Below are 10,760 nucleotides of genomic sequence, written 5' to 3'. Positions count from 1 at the left end.
TGAGGTGTATACTATACTTACATGTTGATTTTAACCAATATCACGCTGTGAAGAGTCTCAGCCTTCTTCCTTCAACTAATATCCCATTTGCAGCCACCACACTAAATGAATATTAATATTTGTAGAGGACATGCCCCCTGCTGGTCATACTTTGCTTGTGCTGTTGGCCTGCACGCACATATCCCCCTCTGGCATTCCACAATACTCCTGTCCCTACAATTGAGGATCACTTTATTTACACTCTAAAATCTAAATTTATACACAATTTTTGATTTGATTTGTCAAAAGAAATCCTATGTTTAACGTACTCTTCCAAATATATGCATAGGAAGTACAATGCACACAATACAGAACTAACCACAAGCAGCACACAAAGCAAACAAATAGTATGTTAAGTGTGTGTTAAGTACATTAAATTGAAACATGACACAGGAAAAAAAACAACACTTATTTTCATAGTGGCCCTGGCCTGACCTGAATCATGTTAACAACAAAGACTACTGTGCCTCTGCTGCATTGCTGCCCAGAAACTGTGAATATCAATACATTTAACCCTATCTCCTCTTTCCATGTCTTTAAATAAAACATTTTTACAACTTTTTAAAAACTAATAGATTTTGAGGATCTCACATCATGTGGTAAGCTGTTTCAAATTTTAAAGAAAAATTCTGATAACTGATAATTAATCACAATTATTATTTGACCACTAACCGAACCAACACAAATTCAGAAAAATCTATGATTAATTTTTGCATTTGTGCCTTTTAACAATAAACATGTATATCTGCACTAAATGTTCTGCGTATGCAGTTGTTACTTGTGAGTTGTAAATGTGTACTTTGTTATTACAATGTGCAAAACAAGGCTGTTTTAAGCTAAAAAGGCAAACTGTCACACAAGAAACTACAGTCTATGTGGACCTGCAGCAGTTTAGGGGATCCTAATGACTCAGACTAGTCTGCTGACTTCTGACTATCTAATAGCAAATCCAGAATCTGACTGAAAAAAGACTCACACTGGTCTGAGCTCTGTTTGTGTTTGTTGTAGAGATATAACCTCTGGCTACAAACTGTATGGATTCTACTTTGTCTCTGCTGAGAACTCACACTAGTTACCAGCTGTTTGCATATATGGCTGACTGATCAGGCTGGTTGTCCTGTCAACACAAACAGTGTAGGTGAATTAGTGAGCAAACTTTGATGTCTGTGAAACATTCCATGTACAGCTGTACGGGATAGCATTTATTTTTAAATATGCATAATGGTAATGCCCTTGTAAGTAGTGTAGGTTTTTTGTGGGCCCAAAAAATATTGCTGTGTCAAGTTTTAGTCACTTTGAAATTTCCAAAGAAAATTTTTATAACCAGGATATATGTTTACAATTTAGTCGATAGTGTGCACAACAGAGCTGCTCACTTGTTTAATGCTGAAAAAAAATAAAGTTCCCAGGATAAATTCTGAGAATCACTTTCTGCAACACTTGATACCTGACGCAAGATGTAGAAGAACTCCTCAAGAATTGAATCGAATTGAACTGAAATGAATCGATTCTGGACTACAGAACAGATCTAATCGGGAGATATTCAATCAGAATCATGGCTTGTTGCCATCAGTGTGTGAGTTGTGTGGGTGTGAATGAGTGAATGAGAGGTGAATCGTAAAACGCTTTGGATAAAAGCACTATTAAATGCAGCCATTTACTAAAGGTATCTGCCTTTGTATGATCAGCTAATTTCTTGCAGCAACATATGAATGGTCCCTCTTGTTAGAGCAGTCAGGTCTACCAGATGGACTTTTTACCATAACTGAAAAACTAAATCTCCTATGTTAAATATTGGTAGCTGCAGGTCAAGTAGCTAAAGGTAAAGCAACTAACTCTTCATTGAAATGATGGAATATTTGAGGGCATGTAAAAGCATTTCATTTAAAGTCTGGAACACTCACTGCAAGTGGAGTTTGAAATTTAAAGAGAAGTGTTTTCCCAAGTTTCCCAGCAGGTTTCACAGAACATTGTAGAAAAAGATTTGCAGCCCAATACAGCACTGTAGCATGCAAATGAGTACCAGTAAGTAGCACAGACCTCTTCTATTATACACATGTGCTGGCCCAAATGTCGGGTGAAAGAAAACTGTACACCAACTTTGGTGAAGAAAAAAAAAAAACTGCTTCGCTTCATATTTGCATTCAAGTAAAACATTTTAATGAGAATGTAGGCAATTCAACAGCGTTTCGTGTCTCTATTGTCAACAATCACCCATTTAATAGTTTTGCTTGCCAAAATAGACCAGGACAGGGGAGCCTATTTCTTAAACCCAGATTTAAAATGCTCTACGCTGTGGCTTTGATCTTAGCTGTGTTCGTGGATTATCAGAGGGAGCTGCTGCATAAGATTTCGCAGGGATAAAAGAAAAGATCAATTCCGCGACCAAGGCTTGGATCTGCCTCATTTCCCTGTCACAGTTTTGACTGAGTCCTCATTAGAATCCTTATACACATACTGGATCCACTGTTGCAGCATTCATGTAGGACGCTGTGACAGAGAAGAAAGTGCATTGGAATCAGCTGCAAAGCTCAAACTGACACAGTTCAATCATTTAAACCACTCAGGCCCCATATCACACACACAGACTAATGAGAAATTTACATGCTTCCACATCCCTCTGAGGCACATGAAGTATATACGTGCATTTCACAAGCAGGATCACAGCAAAGCCTGAATACTTTGCCCACACATTTCCTTTTGCTACATTGGAATCACTTCACTCTTCCTGCATCCAGTCGTCGTGTGAGTGTTGATGTGTGCACCGCCACTGTCCATCCAATCCACCACCCACAGCATTTGGTTTGACTCACAATGTAATGTTGGGAAAAAAAAAAAAAAAAATCAGTTTCTGGGCCAGGTCTCAGTAGATCCTCAGCTGTTTCTGCCTCACCACATTGAACACACTTGTTACAAGTATGAAAATGGAGACAGAAAGTTGCTGACAGTGTGGGGATCACCAGACCTCGTTTGATGTAGGCCTGCACGTCACCTCACCTCACCTCAGCCAAATCCACTGCCACCAGCATAAGTCACGTGTTACCCTGGAGCTGGGCTGAATTTCCCAGTAACTAAAGGAATGCCAGTTCTGACTCAGGTCTGACAGGCTCAGTCAAAGAGCCACTGACATGAATGATAAGAGGAAGATTCCTAACCATGGCTGAACACTGTGACACTAGTTTCCCGGCTACTGCTGGATATAAAAGCTCAGACAGGATGAGTGATTCATGATGAACACACCCGACTGACAGGCTGGGACAGGAGAAATGTGTTTCTCCATCTGCCCACTTGCACTGTATGTATATTAGTACAACTCTGGCAGGTTCCAGAGATACTACAATCTGGACAAAAATCCTCCAAATGTTACCTGTCTTCTACCTGTTCTCTTATTGGCAATCGCACATGGACTAAATTTGAACATGTTTATTCAATACATGTTTTTAAATACGTAGCTGTAAAATAGTGTCACATTAGTGTCGCCTTTAACTGAATGTACTGAAGTGGAATTAAAACACTAGAAATAAGCTAAGCTTTAATGTAAAACTGGACAAGTTATAATGCTATATCATATCTTACAAAATACCTTAACTGTTCTTTCAGCTGTTTAATTATCCCTCTATTTCCTTCCCTGTCCTCAGTATCCAAAATGGATACAATATGACGTCAAGGTTGGCAGGAGTGGCTGTTAATTTTGCTGATTGGAAATGAGTAGGTGAAGTAATGAAAGCATCCATACTCATCTATTTGGAAAGATGCCACCCTAGGAGAAGTGTTACAGGCTGGACCAGATGAGTTCTTTATTAGTGCTTCCCTAAGAGCAATTTAATCAACTGGCAATAAAATTGTCGCTGACTGAACCTGTACTGTATGCACCAAAAGAGAAGAGCAGAAGTCTGGAGTTTTCTGAATAACACCAAAGTAAAAAGTTGCATTGACACAAACTTACATAACATGAGTTTTGTAAGTTGTCACATTATCATTTGATATGTGAATCCCATCATTTGGTCAATGACAGCAAACGTATCTGCAGGCAATGCAAAAAATATGATTCAGCGATGAATAATGTCACAGATTTATAACTAGCTCACAGCACGAAGCGGCTGCAATGTAGCCCAAAAAACTGTCAGGACAGCAGTGACATTTTTACAGTGTCATACTGCCACACAGACTGCCAGAGGGGCTGGCACCACAATTATATAAAACCTCAAATTACATCCACTTGAGACAAGCTTGGGTACCTTACAAGTGACAACTACGCACCACTCACTGGAGCTGACAGTGTCCTTCAGCCCATAATTTCACAGATAATTGATGTCACCCATTCTTTCTCTGGTGGGGAGGTTAAACGGCATGCTACTGGAGACCATTTACATATTCATCTACAATTTGCAACATTAAAATGCATCATGATGCCCACAAATTGCCAGTGTGAAGACATTCTTTATACTATGTTCAACAGTTAACGGGGGACCTAAGCTGATGATTGTTTTGACCAGAACAGATAGTACTGCACTGCTTCCAGCAACAGCCAAAGTGACAGACACACATATACACAAACATTCAGTTTCTTTCCCTGATAACCATGGTTCCTATGTGATAAAAGCAACAACACTAAAGCAGCTCCTTAGGCCAGAGAGTACCCTTGTGAATTTCTGCCCAGAGAGTATGTCATAAGAAATTTTGGCATATTTCACACTTTTGGCTTAATCTGATCACTGTGCAGAACAAAGTTTTTTCAGCCCAGAAGTTCTCTTTAGAAGCCACATCATTAGACAGATACCCCTTAGTGCTCTAACACCATCACTGAGCTGTGTAATCTGGCTCTGACACAGTTGGCATGCATCATTTCAACCCAGAGAATCACAAGATAGATTCACGACATCGGAGGGGCTGATAACTGTTCGACAGAGGAAGAGATGGATGCCTAATCACCACACCACTGTGGCTGCTAACAGCCAGTTTTCATATTAGACAAAGCCCCAATTAGGTCCTTATTGTCCCAGGTGACAGCTCCCGTAGCAACAGGCAGAGATGTCTGCAGTTTCACAGCAATATCTCATACCACAGTCATGTTGTAACGTCTTGCAACATTCAAGCTCCTTAAACCCTAACTAAAGCTCAAGATTCACAAAACTGTCCAGCCTCCTGCTGGATGTGGGACCACACTGATGATACAAATTCTCACTATGAAAAAATACTGTGGTCTAATTCCAGACTACATACGGAGTACATAGCACACTGCACTATTTTGACATTTACAAGAAAATTCACATTTAGAGGACGCACAGACACCAACAGAATGGAGAACTGTGTCTGAATACTACTGTGATTTTACTACTACTGTGTTTTTCTAGGGACTTGATTTGCTTTAATTAATAATAAAATTAGTTTCGAGTATCTTCATTTTTTTTGGACCTTGTGTTGACAATTAAAAACAAAACAAAAATGTATTTATTTTCTGGCATTTTACTTGATTTTTTTCATGTTTCCAGTGTTAACATTGTGCTTAAAACACAAAATATAAATAGGACTAATTAGAGTATAAAATTAGGGCATGAAGTTACACTCCTAGAAAATTACAGCTTCTCTCTTATGAACTGAAAATGACAGTGTACTGCCTGACTGCCACAGTCTATAATTATGTATATCTCTGCAGCCTTCAGTTTACAGTATAGCAAAATCATATGTATTTCAAGCTGCATAGGTACAACACGCTCTATAGTGAAGATATGTCTTGTGTTATACATTTTCATAAAATTCTAAATATGTTGCTCATTAAAGCTTTAAAACTTTAAAACTTTAAAATCAGTGAGACTGTCATCAAGACAATGGGAAACAGCTGGTCAAGAAAAACTTGTTGCCTACGGAAGAAACTATCATCTCACCCACAATGAAAGTGCAACTCATGTGCACAAGTTTAACAATTTATTATTTAAACTTGCATTATCAGAGGGTTGTAAATGTACTCTGGGATAATTAACACACTTTTTTTCTGCTAAAATTGTCCCTAATGTTGCTCTGGAAAAGAGCGAGAAAAACAATTTGTACTGATATCCTTAGACACCTTAGGACTGGAAACATTAGTGTAACGTTAGCATGCAATTTGAATCGTGTTTCAAGCCACCTAATGAATTTAAATCCAATACCCTCTCCTCTCTTGGTCTTCAACTTGCTTAGCGTTTCTATGTTCACATGTTCTCCTGCCAGCTACTAACTTTACCTGTTGTTTGCTAACTTATTGGACAGGTAGCAGGTAGCATACGGTGTGTTTAATATTTTCTCCTGCCGTCTCTCTCCCTCCCTCCACGGTGTCACTGTGACATCTCAGACATTTAAAAACAGCAGGAACAGGGCTGAATTTCTAAGTGGATTACTATGGTTTATTTTTCATTACAGTACATGGGCTGGGCCTTAGCTGTATTCCCTGACACCCAAATTTAATCCTTTCAACATCACCAACAATAATCGTCTTGTGCACTCATAACTTTCTCTCCCCGCTGGAAGCCTAAACCCCTCAAACCCAGTGCTGTAATATTTTAAAAAAAGACTCTTACTCGTGTCGCTTTCTATCACTGCAAGGAGAAGTTGACTTCCCACGTTGGTGGTGTCCATGTTGGAAAGGACGGAAGGCGATGCTCCTGAACACCCTGTCCTCCGCTGGCTCCTCCAGTCTCAGCTGAGGGATGAGATGCCCAAAGGCCATGTCCTCTCTGTAACAAGTCAACGATGTTTAACGAACTTATTATCAAATAGTTGTCAGAGAGGTAAAGCGGGTAGGCTATTCACTGAGGGATCCTACAACGACTTACTGAGGGCTACACCTGCAGCTGGAGCGTCTCTCCCTCAGCTCTGCAGGCTGCAAGGCGAAGTGGAACTACTTCTTGTTTCTAGGTGGAGTCTGGGGACCTGCAGGTGTCCTTGATGAGGTTCCTAGTAAAGCGAGGAAATGAGTTTGACTCTGTGCCTCGTTAGTCATTAACACAATGTTTATGGCTTAAAAAAAACCCAAAAAACTTTTGTTTTCATCAAAAGCTTCTCTGTCCTCATTATGTCTGTAAATCTGGAACCTGAGTGTGTTAGAGATGGGATGTACAGAGGCATTTCAACGTGCTTTACTCATTTTTTTTTAAAAACTGTAACTACATAAAAGCCAACTTACAAAGGCTGTCTGGAATGTGTAAAAGATAAGTCTACAGCACACTGCACACACCTTTTTAGATTTTTCAAGCTAATTTTTTTTTTCTGAAAAGGTAAATGATGTTTGCCTGAAATATGTCAAGGTTATGGCCATGATTATTATAAAGGTGATCATTTTAAGACTTGAATTCAGTAGGGTCAAATTTTGCACAGAGTTTACTGCATTGTACAGTATGTGTAGAATTATAAAACCATCCATAACCATGTGTAGTTATCAGTGAGCCTTTCTGAATGTTATATTTGTATGCCAGTGTTTTTTTTGTGATGTTAAAAATGGATTCTGAAATGATGCAAACTGCAGTAATACCCTTAATGTGGAGCACATTTTACATAAACACCCTGTAAGTCAATAGAAGAACACGTGTTATACCACGTATTAGAGCCTGAAGGTGAAATCCTCAGCTGAGTAGTTCTCCTCAGAGTATAGAATTATGGATCTCCTATATCTAATTTAGCCTACAGTTAGTTTTACTTGCTTGCTTCGTTAAAAAAATACTGCATCATTAATTGCTTCATTTTTCAATTAGACGGACTAATAGCTTTCAGAATTAAGATTCTAGTTTACTAAATTGATGTTCATGCTTCTTGCTTTTCTTGTTAAATAAAGAAAATCGAATATATCATTATTGAATATCAAGATTGCTTTGTATCTTGTGAACATCAGGCATTTTCTGACACTACACCAAAAAAAGGGTGACACATACTGTACATCCTTACTTCAAAGCTCGGCATAAAAAAATATCACAACTGCTCTAGTTATGCAGCAGTTTTTCTCAGCTACAAAGATAAGAGAATCATGTAGAGTGATGCTTACATTTCAGGGATGTCGTAGGTGTATTAATCATAATCTGCGCTGTCAGGTAGAACAGTGCAAGTTTGCAATTTTGCCCCCACAAGTGCATAATTTTTCCATACTTAATCTATATGCAAAGACAAGTCAAGTTTTTAAAGTGGGATTTCAGTTGGGAACGAGTGTCAAAAATAGCATGCTATTAACCTCTCTTTGTAAATTTATGGCAGCGCTATAATTAGTGTCGTTGTCAGAAAGTGAAATATACTTTAAATGTGGGTCACAGTGTAATTTTCATTACCCAGACATAATCAGTGCAAAGACTCACAAAGCACTGGTAAAGGTCCACAGTATCATTCACACAGACTGACAATAGTGAAGCCAATTTATCGACATCAACACTGTGCTGTATTGTTCGATTGCCAAAGATAATAGATGATAAGCTCCCAGATGAACGGAACACAAGAATGAGATGTTTTATTAACATGAGAATAAAGTGTATATCAATACCCAGAAGCAGTTTGAACCGCAGTGCTTGTTTTTTGCTATCCCACTGTTCTACCCCTCAACACAGTCTACTAACACTCTACGCCTCTCCTACACTCTTATTGATCATTGTACTGTATGTCTGTGAGTTGCCCTTGATACATATATCAGGTTCCACCAGATGGAGCTTTAAGCAAAGCCACTCTGTACCCAGTGAGACCCATTAACAACATTACTACTGTGTTCTCTCAATGAACCATATAGGACAACAGTGCACAGTACAATTGCTAAACTGATAACTTCTTTCTTTCTTTGAAATCTTTTGCTCATGGTTCAATTAGATTAGAGTTATCTGTGGAGAACCAGGAAATGAGATCTGGTGATCAGTGATATGGTCAATGTCCAGGAATGAAGGAAATATTACCCAGGCCCAACAGACATAAAAACTTGAAAAACCTTGAAAAAGAGTGACATAAACATCCTGAAAATAGACCATCATATTCCCGAGATTACCCTTTTTGTTAGCATAGATTACGCGTGAGATTTCTAATTAATCTCAACTGGTAATGTGTGATATGTGACTTATGATTTCTCTCATCCCATTATGAGCCTATTGGCATCACAGATAACAACAGAGCTATCCCCAATCAACACCAGGGGGTGCAATTACATAAGTGACTTCAATTGTAAAGGCCTTGTGTGGCAATCTACAAGTATTTACTGTGCAGATTAAAGAGGGAGACCAAGAGCAAAATATGATTTAGTATTAATTAGGCTACAAAGCCTGCTCAGAGCCAAAAGATTTCTTATCTGTGTGATGGCATATTTTATCACTTTTGTATCTGGTCTAATTAGAGTGTGAGTGTCCTTTTTCCGTGTTAATTTATAATTGTGACACATCATGCTATTAGATGATTTGTAACACCAATGATGTGTCCTAAAAAGGCACAAAAAAGCCAGATGTAGATTACTTCTATGTTAAATGTAAATAAACATATATTATCTGTTACGCTATAAATCTCCATCTAGAGTTTTCGGATGTTCTGACCTGTGACCAAATCAACACAGTATATGCATGTATTTATAAGTGTGTGTGTGTGTGTGTGTGGTGTGTGTGTGTGTGTACATGTGTGTACGTGGGCATGCCGGTGAGATGGGACAGTGTCATCACACATGGCTAATCATGTGGAACAATGGGCACAGAGGCATGGAACAGGGGGTGGAGAAATGTGATCTGGCCTTGAAAATTTGATCCTGCTTAATATGGATGCTGTGAAAGCTTTCAAAAGATGTAAATTTAGCAAGCAGTCTGCAGCCAGCTTCTTTACAAACAGATGTCAGAGAACATACTGGTAATTGCATTATCTACCATGACCTGTTCATGTGCATTTACTCAGCGAGTCGCTTCCATGTGTTCAACCCACTTTTGAGACTTTTTGTTGCACCTTTTGTGAGTATCCTCGAAGCTTGAAGATAAAGTCACACCCTGTCTCTTTAACCAGGGTTGACACGCTCACTCCATCTTGGCAGTTCAATAGATTGTCAACATGAGAAGAAGTTTTCAGAGGGAAGAGATGAATGTCAGTCAATAAGTGTCTGACAGGTCAATAGATATCGCTAACCTTGTTGCCACGGGCGTGAGTGTCACGTTGAGGGGCTGGAGATCAAGAGACACTGTTGAGGAGGAAAGAGAAGAAGGATAACGCTGCCCCATGCTTCATCCCCAGCTTTGTTAGAACAACTGTTCAGAATTTGACGCTCATATTTGTAACAGAATACCATAAAGAACTACACCAGTGTCCTTTTATGTTTAAGCCATGGATATACCACAGAACTGAAAATAGTTTTCCACGATTCATTCTAATTAAAGTTGCTCACCAGGTGTTTATGCTGAAAACGTTCCACAGGCATCTGTATTTTTGGGCCCACAGCACATGCACATAACATTACTGAGCAGTCTGATAATGTACTCACATGAAGATTATAGATTGCTCGTCTGTATTGTGAAGGTCAACTTGCTGAATCTTGAAACTCATTTGAGATGGCTAATCCATTATGTTGAACATTTAGTCGTTAACCATTGTTACATTACATCACTTGACAACACAACTTGGTAATACTACTGTGAGCATGTAGAGCCTATTATGAAATCTCTCCTTTGTGGATTCTTGGATTTTTGAATGGTAACTAAATGTTATGTGGATGTTTTGTTGTTCTTGTTTTTTTGCCTTCCATATTTGATTTTTCT

The 10,760-nt window shown here is 38.8% G+C and overlaps 1 long non-coding RNA gene across 1 annotated transcript; it reads right to left on the bottom strand.

The window, feature by feature from the left end:
* Nucleotides 1-2,176: 2,176 nt before the first annotated feature.
* LOC108898856 (uncharacterized) lies at nucleotides 2,177-6,952 on the bottom strand. Its single transcript, XR_001963497.2, has 3 exons — nucleotides 6,849-6,952; nucleotides 6,594-6,749; nucleotides 2,177-2,529 (listed from the first exon to the last, which is right to left on the bottom strand). It is a non-coding gene; the product is annotated as an uncharacterized LOC108898856 (long non-coding RNA).
* Between the last annotated feature and the right edge of the window lie 3,808 nt (nucleotides 6,953-10,760).

Source organism: Lates calcarifer, linkage group LG21, assembly GCF_001640805.2.
Source record: "Lates calcarifer isolate ASB-BC8 linkage group LG21, TLL_Latcal_v3, whole genome shotgun sequence".
Taxonomy (NCBI): Eukaryota; Metazoa; Chordata; class Actinopteri; family Centropomidae; genus Lates; species Lates calcarifer.
This window is presented reverse-complemented; position numbering and strand designations above follow the sequence as displayed.